Raw genomic sequence first — 19,893 nt, 5'->3', positions numbered from 1 at the left:
AATGAGATCAACTAAGCAGAGAAAATCCCCGTGATTAAGAATTCTGAAGCCTGTAATTTAGAATTCTAATTAGACTTTAGCCAGCAGTCATTTTCCTTCTCAGAAGAGGAGCTTTGCTGTCCAATTTATATTGAAGGATTCTTGTTGCTTCAGAAAGTCTCAGTTGAAGGCGAGAGATACCGAAATCAGCAGAAGTGGCTGTTGTACTGCTCTAGACATAGTGTGGATAATGTATGGACCACATTTGTGCCTATGCAAATTAAGAAAAAGCCAAAAGCAAGCAATTAACATCTTAGCTATAGACACTGTGAGAGTGAGATAAAAGCAGTAATCTCTCTCAAAAAAGATACATACATACACACACACACACTCACACACGCACTCATTCTATTTACTCCTAAAGTATGAAGGGAAAAGCTGCTCAAATGCCAATTAATATTATACACCAATATTTTAAATTTCAATGAATTCCATTTTTATATTGACTTTTCTCCTACTTATGTCTCATTAAATGAAATAAACGCAATATTTTCAGCAGATGGCATTTATTTATTCAGATTATTTATTTATTTATTTTTTATACACATAAGTCTAATAAGTTTTAATTAGCAAAATAAAATAAAATAAACCTGAGTGGTACTTTCCTGTGCCCTTGACTAGAGATGTTACATCTGTCAGAGCCATTCAGATCAATGCTTTTTGCCCACATGCTAAGTTCCCAAGGAGCTGTATGATTGCTAATAAATGTGTGTAACTCACATAAACAATCACACTGCCCATGAGCACCCACATGATGGCTTTATAGCAGTTTTTCTGTTTGTTTTTCCCAGTCCTCTTCCAGGCACTGCCTAGAGAAGACCATTCTTGACCTGGGTCCACATGGGACATGTAAAAAGTTCTCAGGTGCATGAGAGAAAGTCCAGGCCTGAGCACCCAGTGTGTAGTGGAAATGAAGGTCAGAAGTTGTAAGGAAAGGCCTCTTATTCATTTAGTCTGAGTCACTGCCCTTGTCTCAACTCCCAGGAAGAATGAGGAGAAGGATGGGATTCAAGGCCTCTTTCTTAGGCTTGCTAGCTATATTCTCCTTAATGAAAAAAAAAAAAATGTTACATATATGTCTATATGTATAAAGTTACATCTGTGTATAAAATCACATACATATAAATTATCACATCTATAAATGCATATATATGTAAAGTATTACATATACATATGTGTGTAATTTTTAATTGTATATGTGTATGTGTGTGTCCACCTTCAAATAATACTTCTTCCAACTGCTTTTCCAGGAAGGTATTGAGCAGGCAGGCTTCCATCATGAGCATCAGAATTCCTAGTTTCCAGGACAGTAATTTATTTTCACAATCAACACAACAATTTCACTGGACCTACTGGACCCTTTAAGGGCTGTGTATGTAAGCCTGTAAATAGTGAGAATTGCTTTTCCACTTTTTACTGGCTATAACTACTCGTTTTCCCAAGTCCTTTCTAGTGGTGAAAGTTCTCTCTGCTTCTCAGAGCATGTTTTTTAATGTTTCTGGTTTTTCTACTTTCTCCAGGTCCTCCCTGTATATAGAAGCAATTCAGAGTGGTATTTACCATACAATCTGGCAGTTACAGTTTATGGTATAAAAGAGGACTCTATATATATATCATAAAATGTATTTTTGTGTAAATATGTTTACACAAAAACGTACACACAGATGTTTATAGCAGCTTTATTTCAAATTGGCAAAATTTAAAGTAACCAAGATATCCTTTAGCAGGTGAATGGACAAAAAAAAATTGTGGTATATCCAGAAAACAGAACTAAACACTAAAAGGAAATTAGCTACCAAGAATGAGCTATCAAATTATGAAAAGACACGGAGGAAATGTAAATGTATATTTATAAGTAAGAAAAGCCAATCTGAAAAGACTACATACTGTATGATTCCAACTATATGACTTTCTGGAAAAGGCAGAACTATGGAGACAGTGAAAAGATCAGTGGTTGCCACAGGTTGCAGTGGGGGAAACAGAGGAAGGATGAATACGTGGAACACAGAGGATTTTTAGGGCAGTGAAACTACTCTGTATGCTACTCTAGCAATGGATACATGTCATTATACACTTGTCCAAATCCACAGGATGTACACCACCAAGAGTAACCTTAATGTTAGCTATAGACTTTGGATGATAATGATGTGTCAATGTATCTTCATCAACTGTAACATGTACCACTTTGGTGGGGAATGTTGGTAACCAGAGAGAGGTTGTAGGGGTAAAGGGGTATAGAAAAAAAATCTCTGTTGTAAACCTAAAATTGCTGTAAAAATAGTTAGCAAACTATTTTAAAAATTCAGTCTCCATTAAAAAGTGAACTATTAAAAATGTACCCTAGAACATAAAATATAATAAAATAAAAAAATAGCTAAGGAAAAGAATTTGAATTCTTTTCAACTTGGGGAAAGAAACAATTTACTAACCTTAGAAGGGATAGAAAGAAATCACAAAGGTTGTGTTCTGCAAATTTGCCTGCATAACTGTTACAACATATGCACATTAATACTATAAAATTAGAAGGCAAGCAAAAGACCAAAAATATATTTAAAACAAATATAAAATCAAATGGTTAAATATTTTATTTGAATCCATATTGATAACAAAAAATACAAAAACAAATAAATGGATAATTAACAAAAGTAACTTAAAAAGTCAACTTATAAAATAGAAAATAAAATACGGTTTTTAAACAAATATATGAAAGCAGTTCAATTTCATTTGCACTCAAAGAAACAAAATTTAAGACAATAATTGTGAGTAATGTAAACAAAATAATAACTTTTGATAGTGAAAGAAAAATATAACTGTATATGGTTGGTGACGTTTTTAAATTGGTAAAAATTTGGAAAAATATACAAATGTAAAGTATTCATATCCTTTTATATGTAACAATCCTATTTCTAGGAGAGTAGCTGATGGAAATAACTCTAAATGTGGAAAAATCCTCTGTGCTCCACCCATTCAGCCTTCCTCTGTTTCCCCCACTACAACCCATGGCAACCACTGATCTTTTCACTGTCTCCGTAGTTTTGCCTTTTCTGGAATGTCATATAGTTGGAATCATACAGTGTGTAGTCTTTTTAGATTGGCTTCTTATACTTGGCATAGCATTGCTTTCCAAACTACATTCAAATGTCATTCAGTGTCCCATATGGGGAGTTTGCTTAAACATATTTGCTTGATAAAATATCCCTTCATTTAAAACAAGTTTGGGGAATGAAACGGTACATAACTTCACTCTACCTAAGCTTCAGTAATGTTTAGTGAACTTTAGAATGAGTGTAGATAAATAAGTGGAAATTTGCAAAACAAAAACCAAAATGTTGAGATGGCTCAAAAACATGAGGAGCACATGAAAGAACTTAAAAAGTGGGCTACATAACCTTTAAGGCTACTTCTGCCTTTAAAAATTTCTTATTCAATTTGTAATAGTTTATACTTTCAGAAAGATAAGACCATATTGCAATATGTATTAGATTTGGAAAGCAACAGATCATGAACAAATTTGGAAACTCAATCAGAAAATTGTGAAAAACCCTAGAGAGCAAAGAACTCTCTTTCTTCAACAAATGATAATGGCAGGACAGAGAAGGGGAGAGGAAGGCACTGGGGAAGGGGAGTGGTAGAAGAAGTTGACTTTCTAGTTTTAAAGACATAAAGACATATCATAGTAACCAAAACAGCATAATACTGGGCATAAAAACAGACACATAGACTGACGATCAGGAATAAATCCACACATGTTTGTAGCCAATTCATTAAAAAATGGCAATTCATTAAAAAAGACAGTGTCTCCAATAAATAATGGTGCTAGGAAACTATCCATAAGTAGATGAGTGAAATAGTGAAATTAGACCCTTTTTTTTTCTTCTTTTTTTTTTACTTTATGTTCTGGGATATAGGTGCAGAATGTACAGGTTTGTTACATAGGTATACATGTGCCATGGTGGTTTGCTGCACCTGTCAACCCATCATATAGGTTTTAGCCTCGCATGCATTAGGTATTTCTCCTAATGCTGTCCCTTCCCTTTCCCCTTACCCCATGACAGGCTCCGATATGTGATGCTCCCCTCCCTGTGTCCATGACTTCTTACTGTTCAACTCCCACTTATGAGTGAGAACATGTAGTATCTGGTTTTCTGATTCTGTATTAGTTTGCTGAGAATGATGGCTTCCAGCTTCATCCATGTTCCTGCAAAGGATATGAACTCATTCTTTGTTATGGCTGCATAGTATTCCACGGTGTATATGTGTCACATTTTCTTAATCCAGTCTATCATTGATGGGCATTTGGGTTGGTTCCAAGTCTTTGCTATTGTAAATAGTGCTGCAGTAAACATATGTGTACATGTGTCTTTATACTAGAATGATTTATAATCCTTTGAGTATATACCCACTATATCCTTGGTTCCAAGTCTTTGCTATTTTGAGCAGTGCTGCAGTAAACATGTGTGCATGTGTCTTTATAATAGAATGATTTATAATTCTTTGGGTATACACCCAGTAATAGGATTGCTTGGTCAAATGGTATTTCTAGTTCCAGATCCTTGAGGAATTGCCACACTGTCTTCCACAATGGTTGAACTAATTTACACTCCCAACAACAGTGAAAAAGCATTCCTATTTCTCCACAGCCTCACCAGCATCTGTTGTTTCCTGACTTTTTAATAATCACCATTCTAATTGGTGTGAGATGGTATTTCATTGTGGTTTTTATTTGCATTTCTCTAATGACCAATGATGATGCGCTTCTTTTCATATATTTGTTGGCCACATAAAAGACTTATTTTGAGAAGTGTATACTCCTATCTTTCACCATATACAAAAATAATATCAAAATGGATTACAGATATAATCGTAAGACCTAAGCTATGAAACTACCAGAAGAAAACATTGGAGAAAGGCTCCAGGACATTAGGTGAGCAAAGATTTCTTGAGTAAGACCTCACAAACTCAGATAACCAAAGCAAAAATTGAAAGTGGAATTATATCAAGCTAAAAGGCTTCTGCACAGCAAATGAAAAAATCAACAACATGAAGAGACAACCTACAGAATGTGAGGAAATGTTTGCATACTATTCATCTAACAGGGGATTAATAACATTAATATATAAGGGACTCAAACAACTCAGTAGCAAAAAATAATAATAATCCAATTTTTAAATGAGCAAAAAATACATATTTCTCAAAAAGAAGATTTAAATGGCCAAAAAATACATGAAAAAAAAAGAAAAAAAAAAAACTCGGCATCACTAATCATCAGGGAAATGCAAATCAAAACCACAATGAGGTATCGTATTACTCCAGTTAAAATGACTATTACTAAAAAGACAGAAAATACTAAATGCTGGCAAGGATATGAAGAAAGGGTATCCTTGTACATTGTTGGTGGCAATATAAATTAGTACAGCCACAATGGAGAACAGTATGGAGATTGCTCAAAAACTAAAAAGAGGGCCACTGGGTGATCCAGGAATCCCACAGCTAGGTATATATCCAAAAGAAAAGAAATTAATATTTTAAATTCTTTTTCAAATTCTTATAATAAAGTGCATACATGTTTATTGCAGCACTAGGCACAATAGCCAAAATGTGGTTTCAACTTAGGTGTCTATCAAAGGATGAATGAATAAAGGAAATCTGGAATATAGGCATAATGGACTACTATTCAGCCATAAAAGAACGAAGCCCTGATATTTGCAGCAAAGTTAATGGAACTGAAGGACATTATGTTAAGTGAAACAAAGCAGGTACAGAAAGGCAAATATCACCTGTTCTCACTCATACATGGGAGCTATAAATGTGAATCTCATGGAGGTAGAGAGTAAAATGGTGGTTACCAGAGGCTAGAAAGGAGAGTGGGGAAGGGAATTTAAAGACAGGTTGGTTAATGGGTATAATAATACAGTTAGGCCTAAGAAATAAGATCTAGTGTTTGCTATCACAATAGAGTGACTACAGTTAACAATAAGTTAGTGAATATTTCAAAATAGCTAGAAGAGAAGATTTAGAATGTTCTCAAGAAAAAGAAATGTAAATGTTTGCTGTGATGGATATCTCAATTACAGAGATGTGGTCACTGAACATTGCATGCTTTCGTCAAAACATCACATGAATACCATAAATATGTGAAAATATTATATAACCATAAGCATTAAAAATTTAAAAAGACATATCAACCAATCATAATGTGTAAAAGGAGAAAACGAGGGGACAGCAAAGGAGGAGGAGAAAAACGATAATTAAAAAATGAAGAAAAATGCATTGAAAAAAGGAAGGAAGGAAGGAAGGGGAGAATACCATCTTTTACATACTTTTTGACATTAAAAAGAAATAAAACCAGAAACCTGAATTAATATTTGATTACATTAATGACTTGTCAATTATTTATTTTGATAATATTGTGTTTATTTTTCAAAAGTCATTATTTAGAGATATATACTAGAAGAATATTTACAGAAAATGATAGGATTGTGGGATTTGCTTAAAAATAATACAGGAGTTGGGGGAATAAATGGAGCAGGATTACAGTGCATTGAGGATTGTTGGGCTGAGGGACGGCACATGGCAGTTTACCATTCTTCCTGTGTTACACCTTCTAAATTCTCCAGAAAAAAATATAAAGATAATTTTAGGGAATAGTTTAATGATTGATATCTTTAGCTATCTAATTCTGCTTGTTACTTTTTGCATAGTAGTAATTTTATTTATAATAAATAAAAATTCAATAAAACTAATCGGGTCGCAAAAAGGAGAAGAAAGTATTGATTATAAATATACAGTGGATCCATATATTAAGAAGAGTCACTCTAGTTCTTTTTAAAATTCTTATAATAAAGTGCATACTATGTTAAAGTTATTTCATAGAAATTAGTTTTGGCATCTTATGTGCAATTCCATTTAGATGTAAACAATATATTAAGTATTATTTCATAATGTAGCTAACTTTACTTTTACCTTAGCCAAAGCTTTTTACCTATTTATCATGATTTAGACAGAAATTGGTATTGAGAAGTGGAGTATTGTTATAACAAATACCTAAAAATGTGGAAATTATTGAAAACTGAAAATATCTACATCAAGGCAAGAACTATATATTGGAGAATTTTAGGCATTTCCAGTAAAATTGAGTTAAAATAATATTTGCTGTCATTAGTATGATTGATAGGACTTTAAAAATTATCTCAATATAGTATAAAAAAATAAATTTTATATCTACACATAATTGGGTTGCCTACTTTCTAGTAATATTTGTTTACCTGAAAATCATATTTGAAGATAATAAAATATTCTATAACTAGATAGAAGATAAACATTAAAAAGTAAACATGTTTTCATATATTAAAATTTATCAAGTGGAAAAATGCTATTAAAAATTTTTATCAAAGTTAATCAAACAAAATATAAAGCACAATTAACAAAAAATTGGCAGGGCTCACATAAAAATAAAATGACAAACTTTGAGATATATCAAAAAGGCTTAAATAGGTAAAAATAAAAGAATGTTTCAGGGTGTTTTTGTATTCACAATTAGTCTCTGATGTGTAATACAATCAAAATCTGAATAAATTTCACAGAATCTGAAAATAATTCTAAAACATATGCTGAAGGGTATATAAAAATATTTAAAATGAGTAAGAAAGATAATATTAGCAGTAGTGATTTAATTATTTACAATTGTAAAATTCAACAAATTCTAACAAAAGAGGGATTAATAAGAAATAATGATTTTTAAAATTATTGTTGTAAAAACCCTTACCTCACATCATATATGAAAGTACATTTCAGAATTAAAATACTGGAAATTAAAATAATATATTGAAAATATAAAAGGATATGGAAAATACCTAAATTCCAAATATTTTAAATTTAGAAGCAGTGGAATAAATCACAATAGGAAATGTAATTAGATTTAGCTGCATAATATTTTTACCTAGGTTAAAAATGAAGCATAACAAACATGAGAAAAGATGCAAATGGTACTGAAAATATGAAATAGTGTCTTCATTATGTAAAATGGTTATGACAGTTGAAAAAGAAAAACATTGATAGACAAATGGACAAGGAGCGATGAAGAATTTATTTTTAAAAAAAGAAAATGAAACTAACCATCAAACATATAGAAACTACACATTATAATCCGGTTCAACAATTGTAATTTTAAACAATGAGATAACATACTTCAGGCCATGAAACCAAAATATTTTTAAATGTTAATATCCAAATCAATAGAAAAAACAATAGATTGGAATAGAAACTAGTAGTTTTATATTTATTTATCCACTCAGCTAATCATTTTTAGGTGTTTATTCTGTGCCAGCTCTGGACTCGTTGATGGAGAAACAATGATGGGTTAAAAAGGAAAAAGTTGATCTGTTTTCAATGTGATTCTCTTGTTAATAGCATAGATAATTTGTACCATGGCTTTTGGGGGAAGTAACGTAAAAATGTATATCAAGGGCCTATATACCCAAATCTTTTAGCTTATTAATGATCCCCCAAAATTAATGTGAGTGAAATAAAAATAGCTATAGATAGATAAAGCCCAGTATACAAGGCATTGCTTGCAATGGTGTTTGCAATACTCCAATTTGGGCATCTTATAAAATATTAAGTAAACACACACAGCACACATATATAATTGCATGCTTACTATTATTACAACTACATTAAAAACTAGAATGTAAAAATATAAAATTAACAGCAATTGTGTTTTGGCGCTGTGATATTGTATAGATTTTTTTTTCATTTATTTTCAAAGCATTCTTAATTCTATTTTCTTAACTTAAAGCCATTTAAAAAATAAAAAAGTGTAAATCCACATTGGTCTAACTGGTAATAAAGAACGTAAGACATTAAATTTTGAAGTTGCTTTCTACAAAATGAAAAATTAAGCACTTCTGAAATGAATATTTGCCTGCTTCTTTCTATACATAATAATGAGATGAGACCATGGTGTCACAAAAGACCGTTTAAAAAGCAAAAGGCTAAATAAAAGCCTGGGAGTCATAGGCTGAGGCTTTTCTGCTGATAGCTGTTTGGCTAAAATTCCTTGGATTCTGGTTATTTATCTGTAAACTCATGAATCTAAACCAAATTAACAATCTCAAAAGTTAGTCACTTCTAAAGGTCTATGAAAACCTAAAAAAAAAAGAATTATGAATTAAAAAAATGTAAGTCCATGAAAAACTGTTCTTGCTAAAAGTTATACCTAGCTACATTTCCATTGTAAAGTTAACTTCATTTCAAATGTGGTTTATTTATATTTGTTTTTAGTCATCATTTTGTGTTTAAAATGTATTTTTTAGGTCAGTGGTAAATCCAGAAATACACAATTATAATATACATGCTATAAAAATAGTAGGCAGTATCATCCTCAGCTTAGAAAAAAAATAGATGTCTTTCCTTCTGATGTTACAGTATTGGTATGTCGAGGAGCAGTTATCAAAACAAAACAAAACAAAAGCAAAAACAAAACAAAACCCCATGTGCCTTATGACATTATCACTCTTTCCTAAATGGGCTTTGGGTAGAATGTTCCTAGGGGAAAGAGCTGGCATTAAAAAGTGATAGGAAGACAAAATAGTCTGAAGAGCTCAAACAGTCTTATTGTATCATATGAACAGTTAAGAGATGAGTGATAAATAAATTATAATCTTAATTTATCATTATCATTTTGATATACATGTCTAACTGATGCAACTTTGATTTTTTCAAAGATCATTTTAAAAAATTGAGTTCATAAAAAGGCATTCATGTGGAAACTACATGACAGGTTACATGAAGGCAGGGCCTATGCTGTACACATATTTCTATGTACCCATGGTATGTCCTCAGTACATATTTGCTGTGATATTGTATAGATATTTTTCATTTATTTTCAGACATTCTGTAATTCTATTTTCTTAACTTAAGGCCACTTAAAAAATAAAAAACGCTTAAATCCACATTGATCCAACTGAAATATAAGTTCCATGGGAACAAGGATTTTGTCTCTTTTGTTGCTTGATGTATCCCAAGCTCCTAGAAGAATGACTAGCACTTAGTAGGTATCTGTAAACATTTGTTGAATGAAATAATAGATCACACATAAGAAAAACTCCAAATTTTCCATTTAATCTCATTGAATAATATGATTATTAAAATGTCTTTTTCAGTACTGTAGTTATTTAGAAAGCATAGCAGTTTAGTTGATTAAAAAAACAAAGAGGTTTTGATGAAGGTAAGGTAAATGAACACAGGCCTATGGACCACAGTACTTTAAATCTTCAAGATGAATTGTTAGACTATTGGATATGTAACTATTTTAAATAATTTCTCATAAAATGGAATAATAAAAATATTAGGATGGAATATAACTAAGTGTGTTTTCTGATTATTGCTAAATATCCAAAACTTAGTGGCTTAACCAATACTAAACTTTAAGCTCTTAGAGTTTCTGCATGTTAGATATTCAGGCACAGTTTTGCTGGGCAGTTCCAGCTCAATGTCTTTCATAAGGTTGCAGCCAAGGTGTCAGCCAGGGCTGGAGTCTTCTGAAGATTTGTCTAGGGCTTAGGGATCCACTTTAAAAGTGGCTCATTTGCCTAATTGACTAGCTGGTGCCAGCTGTTAGCAAGAGATCCCACCTCACTGCTGGACCTGAACAGTACACTGGCTGGCCAGAGCCATCTGGTCAACCTTAGACATGGCAAGCTCGCGGCTAAGTCCAACACTTGTGGCCAACATCTGTCTCAAAATAAATAAACAAGAAACCAACAGTAAATATTTAGCAATGACAAATAAATAATAATAAACAATGTTAAAGACCAACAAATAAATAAGTGAGAGTGAACAAAGGTAAAGGGTAACTAGTATCAGAAGATCTTCTCTCTCTCTCTCTCCCTCCCTCCCTCCCTCCCTCCCTCGTCTCTTCTCTCTCTCTCTAGCAGCCCACATTCATGAGAAGGGAGGTATTAGGCTGCCTCTTTTGAAGGGAGAGATATCAAAGAATTTATGAGTTATATTTTAAAAACCTCCAAATGTGAACAACTATTTGATTTGGTGAGCTCCTGATTCATTACTATGGCCACATAGTATGGCCTCATAGAAAAAAATGAGGCTGTGAGAGTTGCAACTTTGTGATAAAATGATTTGCACGATCCTCTAAGAAGATATGCCTCTTTACTAAGGATTTTCATTAAAAAAAATCAAATTATTACTTCATTTTTTCACTTTATTTTGTCTATGAGTACACATCATATGTATGGGGAAACTTTATTTCCAATGTGTCTCATATTTACTGCAGATATCCAGAAGAAACTCCTGAAGACGCTTGTTCAAAAATTGAAAGCCTGCGTTCCACCTCAGCCCTACTAAATTAGAATCTTGTGTATGAGGTGCCGAGATCTTCATTTTTAACAAAGATCTAAGGCTGATTCCAATTCAGGTGGTCTATGAACTCTAACAGGTTCAGGAGAAAGAACCAGTAAAACAGCTTATTGCCTTTAGCATAGCCTCGCTAGGAAAGATGTCTGGATATAATTCCCCACATGTCAAAGACAGGTTTATGGAAATAGGGTTACAAATGATTTTTTCCAATATATGAACTACATCATCAAATAGAACTCCTGCAGGAAAATTATAATGTTTTCCACAACTCTGCCTTAGGCTGAAAACTAAGCAGGATATATTGATAGACTTAAATCATTAGAGAAACGTGAAAAAGTTTTAAAATGAAAAATTGCATAATTTAAAATTCGACTTCTGAGTTACAAAGCAGGAAAAGAAAAGAAATCAAGCATCGCTCATCACCAGTTAAAAAGAACCTTATGGGAAAGGTTGCTTCATAACAACAAAAGGAAGGAGAAATCCCTAATAGTGACTCTTTCCAGACAACAATAATGTTTGCAATTATCTTTTTCTGAAAATAAAGAAATAAACCATCATTGAATATTTATAAAATGTCATAAAATAATTACGTGCTCTAACATTATTAAACTTTAATTGCATTGAAGCAACTTTCAATGCAAATTTTATATTACTTTTTAAGTAAATTTGCACCTTCATAAAAGATGGCTAACATGTCTATTTTTTTCCTTCATTCACAGACCAGGAGGAATACAGGGAACAATATATGGCATGGATATAAAGGAGTAACAGGTTTGTTTGTTTGTCGTTTTTGTTTGTTTAATGGGCACCTTCTGTGTGTACATACAAAAGGTATATAGCCTTTTGAGGTACCTATTTTGTCAGGTCATAGACTTTCTGCAGCGATACCATTCATGTTCACAGGGATTATTTTCAAATGAGTTAATAAATTATGTACAAAAAATGTTATATATGGCTGTAACTTATATTTGGAAGGTATAAATATGTCTCCCAAATACAAAAGCTATTGAGTGCAGGGGCCAGAATTTGAAGTCATAACTTCTGAGCCACAATGCCTAGGCTATATTCATTATTGCACTCTTCTTCTACAATGAACACTGAAAAATTAGTTTTGACCACAAGAGTCTTATTCATTTGAATTCTCATCTTTTTATCAAACTTTATGTGAATGATTTATTTTTTCTTTGCAATTAGCCTTTCCTTAGTTATAATTCTAAATCTTCCTTCCAATATAAATATTATTTTACATTGAATATGTATTGCTTTCCACAGAAGAAAATATAAGTGGTTGTGGTCATGGTGGAAATCAGTTTTTAATCACTGATATATCCATGATGTACACTTTGTATATAGAAATGGAATCATAATGACACCTTAAGCTTTGTAAAGACATTTATAATTTACAACATAATTTATGTCATATATATGTCATAAATTGTAAGTGTCTTTACAAACTTTAAGTTCTATAAATGTCTTTATATGGCCGAAGCTGGTGGATCACTTGAGGTCAGGAGTTCAAGCCCAGCCTGGCCAACATGGTGAAACCCCGTCTCTAATAAAAATACAAAAATTAGTCAGGCATGGTGACAGGCACCTGTAATCACAGCTACTTGCAAGGCTGAGGCAAGAGAATCACTTGAAACCAGGAAGCGGAGGTTGCAGCGAGCCATTGTTGCGCCATTGCACTCCAGCCTGGGTGACAGAGTGATACCATGTCTCAAAAAAAAAAAAAAGTAAAATAAAAAATATATATAATTTAAAACATATTTCACCTGTGTCATAGGCAGGGTATACCTTATTAACCCTAAAGAACCAGAACCAAACAAGTTAGCAAACTGGATTAAAATTGCAATGCCGAGAAAACACTGTCAGAGGCAGTTCACCTCTAAGAAATCAAAAGCCCCATTTTCACCTCTTAAATGAGAAATATCTCAGTTCATTTATCACTGCCTCCTGGAAAGGGAAATCTTTTCTTATGTTTCCACATCTACCAGCTATTTATAGTACTTTTTAAAGAAATTAGTGAATGATTAAGTAACTTTACATTTTGATAGGTAATTTTCAATCTGCTTTCGGATTATATATTGCTTCATAAGAAATGATCCCAGAACCTAGTGGTTTAAAATAATAACCATTTAGTGACACCTAACAAGTTTATGAGTCAAGAATTTAGTCAGGGCTCAGCTGATAATTCTTCAGCTGCATGTAGTGTTCACTAAGGGTCACATAGACATATTTGGTCATTTATTTTCTCTAATTGAGTGGGAGTCAAGTGGACAAACTGAGGTAGGTTAGATACAGTGGTTGTATCCTCCCTTAAAGGAGAACAGACTTGCTAAGTCGAGAGAACAAACCACCTGACAGTGAACAAACCAGATCCTGGGCTTGTGTTTGGAACATTCTGCAGCAAGGAGGTAAAAGAGCTGAAGGGAAAATCCAGAAATTCATATAAACACAGAAACCCATGATTAGTGTCCTTGGGATGACCTCTGCTTATTATAATAGTAAAAAACATGCCCTGGATGAAGATTTAAGATGCTAGTGGGACATGTGATGTATGTACTAGCATGCACAGCTATAGCTCATGATGTAGTTCTAGACTAGAAATTGCAGATTATCAATTCTACTTCTGTCTTTGTGACCAGATCTCTGTATAATTGCTACCTATAATGAAGTCACATATATATTAAATGGCCAATTTAAGGAAAAGAGAGAAAGAAAATGTTATTTATATTTTATAAGTTGTTGTTGAGCTGTTTTGTAAATTATAGGATATTAGTAAAAATTACTTGGGCAATAGTATTTTACTGTTTTGATAGAAATATCCAGTTAATTTATCAAGTGACTATTAGCTCCTTCTCAAATCTCAAGAGCAAAATATACTACTTTCAATTAGTTTTCATTTCTGAACTAGAAATCATGCAGCATACTGTCTATTCTAGAAAGTACAAAAAAAAAGTGTAGTGCCGTCCTGCAAGAAACTATTCTTTTGTACCTGTTTATAAAATTAAATTGAATTTTCATGTACATTGAAATGATAAAAATTATTTTCCTTATTGTCAGAATTGGAAGCAGTACTTAAACACAAAAAGAATGGCTCAGTTTGAAGAAAGTATTGACAAAATCTATTCCCAACAGTACAGAATCAAAAACTCTTTGTTGAAAATAATGATTAATTTTTTAAATTGAAACTTGTTTCAGTGAAACTATTCTAAGAAGATAATAATTCTTAGTTGCAATACTTTTTTCTTATTTCACATCAACTTAGCCAAATAAGGGAAAAGTAATGAAGTAAAAATTTCTCTCTGGTGTGTCTACATTAAAGGACACATAAAATGAGCAAAGATGAAGTTGGTGGAGTGGAGAGGATTTATAGAACATAAATTCCAAAGAAAGAATTTGCAACTTTATTCAGTAGGCAGTATTGAATCATTGAAGAACACTAAGGTGGGGAGTGTCAAAATTATAGTACTCTTAAAAGATCGATCTTGACTATATGGAATGGATCAGAACAAAGAAAGACTAGACAGAAGAAATATCCCTTAGGGAACAAAGGAACAAGTGTATTCCAGATGGGAAAAAGGGCTTAGAATGTGCAAGTAGCAGTAACAAAAAGAAAGGACAAAAATTGATGTTAATGACTTATTTCAGGGAAAATTCTTAAAGGCCTAGAGATTAATTGGATGTGGCAGGTAAAATAGGTAATTCAAAGATGCCTGTCAAATAAACAGGTCTGAACAACAAGGAATGAAATTACCCTTAAGAATTCTGCAAGTTGGGGGGGCTCCCAAGATGGCCAAATAGGAACAGCTCCAGCCTCCAGCTTCCAGCGTGAGCAACACAGAAGATGGGTGATTTCTGCATTTTCAGCTGAGGTACTGGGTTCAACTCACTGGGGCATATGGGACAGTCAGTGCTGGCCCGGGGATGCAGCCTGACCAGTGATAGCTGAAGCAGGGCTAGGCATCACCTCACCTGGGGAGTGCAAGGGGGAAGGGAATTCCTTTTCCTAGCCAAAGGAAATTGAGACACACAACACGTGGAAAATCGGGTAACTCCCATCCTAATACTGCACTTTACCAAGGGTCTTAGCAAAGGGCACAACAGGAGATTATATCCCACACCTGGCCCGAAGCGTCCCACACCCACGGAGCCTCCCTCATTGCTAGCACAGTAGTCTGAGATCTAACAGCAAGGTGGCAGTGAGGCTGGGGGAGGGGCGCCCACCATTGCTGAGGCTTAAGTAGGTATACAAAGCCACCTGGAAGCTCCAATTTGGTGGAGCCCACCTGCAGTTGAGGGTCCTGACTGTTAGAAGGAAAACTAACAAACAGAAAGGACACCCACACCAAAACCCCATCAGTACGTCAACATCATCAAAGACCAAAAGCACATAAAACCACAAAGATGGGGAAAAAGCAGTGCAGAAAAGCTGGAAATTCAAAAAATCACAGCGCATATCCCCCTCCAAAGGAACGCTCCTCATCACCAGCAATGGAACAAAGCTGGATGGAGAATGACTTTGATGAGTTAAGAGAAGAAGGCTTCAGTCGATCAAATTAGCTCCTTCTCAGAGCTAAAGGAGGAACTACGTACCCAGTGCAAAGAAACTAAAAACCTTGAAAAAAGAATGGATGAATGGATAACTAGAATAATCAATGCAGAGAAGACCTCAAAAGAACTGACAGAGATGAAAACCATGACATGAGAACTACATGACAAATGCACAAGCTTCAGTAACTGACTCGATCAACTGGAAGAAAGAGTATCAGTGATTGAAGATCAAATGAATGAAGTGAAGTGAGAAGTGAGAAGAGAAGTGTAGAGAAAAAAGAGCAAAAAGAATGAATAAAGCCTCCAAGAAATATGGGATTATGTGAAAAGACCAAATATACATCTGATTGGTGTGCCTGAAAGTGACGGGGAAAATGGAACCAAGTTGGAAAACACTCTGCAGGATATCATCCAGGAGAACTTCCCCAACCTAGTAAGGCAGGCCAACATTCAAATTCAGGAAATACAGAGAATGCCACAAAGATACTCCTCGAGAAGAGCAACTCCAAGACACATAATTGTCAGATTCACCAAAGTTGAAATGAAGGAAAAAATGTTAAGGGCAGCCAGAGAGAAAGATCGGGTTACCCACAAAGGGAAGCCCATCAGACTAATAGCAGATCTCTCGGCAGAAACTCTCCAAGCCAGAAGAGAGTGGGGGCCAATATTCAACATTCTTAAAGAAAAGAGTTTTCAACCCAGAATTTCATATCCAGCCAAACTGAGTTTCATAAGTGAAGGAGAAATAAAATACTTTACAGACAAGCAAATGCTTAGAGATTTTGTCACCACCAGGCCTGCCCTACAAGAGATCCTGAAAGAAGCACTAAACGTGGAAAGGAACAACTGGTAGCAGCCATTGCAAAAACATGCCAAAATGTAAAGACTGTTAATGCTAGGAAGAAACTGCATCAACTAATGAGCAAAATAACCAGCTAATATCATAAGGACAGGATCAAGTTCACACAAAACAATATTAACGTTAAATGTAAATGGACCAAATGGTCCAATTAAAAGACACAGACTGGCAAATTGGATAAAGAGTCAAGACCCATCAGTTTGCTGTATTCAGGAGACCCATCTCACATGCAGAGACACACATAGGCTCAAAATAAAGGGATGGATGGAAGAAGATTTATCAAGCAAATGGAAAACAAACAAACAAAAAAAGCAGGGGTTGCAATCCTAATCTCTGATAAAACAGACTTTAAACCATCAAAGATCAAAAGAGACAGAGAAGGCCATTACAAAATGGTAAAGGGATCAATTCATCAGGAAAAGCTAACTATCCTAAATATATATGCACCCAATACAGGAGCACCCAGATTCATAAAGCAAGTCCTTAGAGAGTAACAAAGAGACTTAGACTCCCATACAGTAATAATGGGAGACTTTAACACCTCACTGTCAACATTAGACAGATCAACGAGACAGAAAGTTAACAAGGATATCCAGGAATTGAACTCAACTCTGCACCAAGCAGACCTAATACACATCTACAGAACTCTCCACCCCAAATCAACAGAATATACATTCTTCTCAGCACCACATCACACTTATTCCAAAATTGACCACACAGTTGGAAGTAAAGCACTCCTCAGCTAATGTACAAGAACAGAAATTATAACAAACAGTCTCTCAGACCACAGTGCAATCAAACTAGAACTCAGGTCTAAGAAAATCAATCAAAACCACTCAGCTACATGGAAACTGAACACCCTGCTCCTGAATGACTACTGGGTACATAATGAAATGAAGGCAGAAATAAAGATGTTCTTTGAAACCAATGAGAACAAAGATACAACATACCAGAATCTCTGGGACACATTTAAAGCAGTGTGTAGAAGGAAATTTATATAAATGCCCACAAGAAAAAGCTGGAAAGATCTAAAAATGACACCCCAACATCACAATTAAAAGAACTAGAGAAGCAAAAGCAAACACATTCAAAAGTTAGCAGAAGGCAAGAAATAACTAAGATCAGAGCAGAACTGAAGGAGATAGAGACACAAAAAACCCTCCAAAAAAACAATGAATCCAGGAGTTGGTTTTTTGAAAAGATCAACAAAATTGATACATCGTTAGCAAGACTAATAAAGAAGAAAAGAGAGAAGAATCAAATAGATGTAATAAAAAATGATAAAGGGGATATCATTACTAACCCCACAGAAATACAAACTACCATCAGAGAATACTATAAACACTTCTATGCAAATAAACTAGAAAACCTAGAAGAAATGGATAATTTCCTGGACACTTACACTCTCCCAAGACTAAACCAGGAAGAAGTTGAATCCCTGAATAGACCAATAGCAGGCTCTGAAATTGAGGTAATAATTAATAGCCTACCAACCAAAAAAAGTCCAGGACCAGACAGATTCACAGCCAAATTCTACCAGAGGTACAAGGAGGAGCTGGTACCATTCTTTCTGAAAATATTCCAATCAATAGAAAAAGAGGGAATCCTCCCTAACTCATTTTATGGGGCCAACATCATCCTGATACCAAAGCCTGGCAGAGACACAACAAAAAAAGAGAATTTTAAACCAATATCCCTGATGAACATCGATGCAAAAATCCTCAATAAAATACTGGCAAACTGAATCCAGCAGCACATCAAAAAGCTTATCCACCATGACCAAGTGAGCTTCATCCCTAGGATGCAAGGCTAGTCCAACATATGCAAATCAATAAATGTAATCCAGTATATAAACAGAACCAAAGACAAAAACCACATGATTATCTCAATAGATGCAGAAAAGGCCTTTGACAAAATTCAACAGCCCTTCATGCTAAAAACTCTCAATAAATTTGGTATTGATGGAATGTATCTCAAAATAATAAGAGCTATTTATGACAAACACACAGCTAATATCATACTGAATGGGCAAAAACTGGAAGCATTCCCTTTGAAAACTGGCACAAGAGAGGAATGCCCTCTCTCACCATTCCTATTCAACATAGTGTTGGAAGTTCTGGCTAAGGCAATCAGGCAAGAGAAAGAAATAAAGGGTATTCAGTTAGGAAAAGAAGAAGTCAAATTGTCCCTGTTTGCACATGACATGATTGTATATTTAGAAAACCCCATCGTCTCAGCCCCAAATCTCCTTAAGCTGATAAGCAACTTCAGCAAAGTCTCAGGATACAAAATCAATGTGCAAAAATCACAAGCATTCTTATACACCAGTAACAGACAGAGAGTCAAATCATGAACAAACTCCCATTCACAGCAGCTTCAAAGAGAATAAAATACCTAGGAACCCAACTTACAAGGGATGTAAAGGACCTCTTCAAGGAGAACTACAAACCACTGCTCAGTGAAATAAAAGAGGACACAAACAAATGGAAGAACATACCATGCTCATGGATAGGAAGAATCAATATCATGAAAATGGCCATAATGCCCAAGGTAATTTATAGATTCAATGCCATCCCCATTAAGCTACCAATGACTTTCTTCACAGAATTGGAAAAAACTGCTTTAAAGTTCATATGGAACCAAAAAAGAGCTCTCATTGCTAAGAAAATCCTAAGCCAAAAGAACAAAGCTGGAGGCATCACGCTACCTGACTTCAAACTATACTACAAGGCTACAGTAGCCAAAACAGCATGGTACTGGTACCAAAACAGAGATATAGACCAATGGAACAGAACAGAGCCCTCAGAAATAATACCACACATCTACAACCATCTGATCTTTGACAAACCTGACAAAAACAAGAAATGGGGAAAGGATTCCCTATTGAATAAATGGTGCTGGGAAAATTGACTAGCCATGAGTAGAAAGCTGAAACTGGATCCTTTCCTTATTCCTTATACGAAAATTAATTCAAGATGGATTAGAGACTTAAATGTTAGACCTAAAATAATAAAAACCCTAGAAAAAACCCAGGTAATACCATTCAGGACATAGGCATGGGCAAG

At 34.3% G+C, this 19,893-nt stretch overlaps 1 protein-coding gene across 7 annotated transcripts in view; it reads left to right on the top strand.

Annotated features, from left to right (window-relative positions):
- The window catches only part of TTR (transthyretin), a 1,143,467-nt gene that overhangs the window by 433,885 nt on the left and 689,689 nt on the right, over nt 1-19,893 (top strand). The window contains exon 1 of one of the 7 annotated variants that reach the window (XM_050768306.1): nt 15,405-15,409. The exons of the other annotated variants lie outside the window; for them this stretch is intronic. The gene's annotated coding sequence lies outside the window, so the exon portion shown is untranslated. Of the gene's footprint in view, nt 1-15,404; nt 15,410-19,893 lie in introns of those variants that run through there. 7 annotated transcript variants of the gene reach the window in all.

Source organism: Macaca thibetana, chromosome 18, assembly GCF_024542745.1.
Source record: "Macaca thibetana thibetana isolate TM-01 chromosome 18, ASM2454274v1, whole genome shotgun sequence".
NCBI lineage: Eukaryota > Metazoa > Chordata > Mammalia > Primates > Cercopithecidae > Macaca > Macaca thibetana.
The sequence above is the reverse complement of the archived record's forward strand: the minus strand, read 5'-3'. Positions and strand labels throughout refer to the sequence as shown.